Raw genomic sequence first — 228 nt, forward strand, 5'->3', positions numbered from 1 at the left:
TTATTAAAAATAATTAAGTTATTTAAATAAATCTCTAAAGGGTAGAAAGGCAAAGAGGCTACAATTGCAATTCCTCAATTAAACATAAGATGGTCATTTCTTAAATTATTTTAGCCCAAATATACAGCCCAATCTGAAAATACCCAGCCCAAGTCCACCCCTATCTTTCCACCATGACAATCCATGTCATCATGTTTGAACCAATTACAGTGTGCCACATCATCGCTC

The sequence above is a fragment of the Nicotiana tabacum genome, chromosome 13 (genome assembly GCF_000715075.1).
Source record: "Nicotiana tabacum cultivar K326 chromosome 13, ASM71507v2, whole genome shotgun sequence".
Classification (NCBI taxonomy): domain Eukaryota; kingdom Viridiplantae; phylum Streptophyta; class Magnoliopsida; order Solanales; family Solanaceae; genus Nicotiana; species Nicotiana tabacum.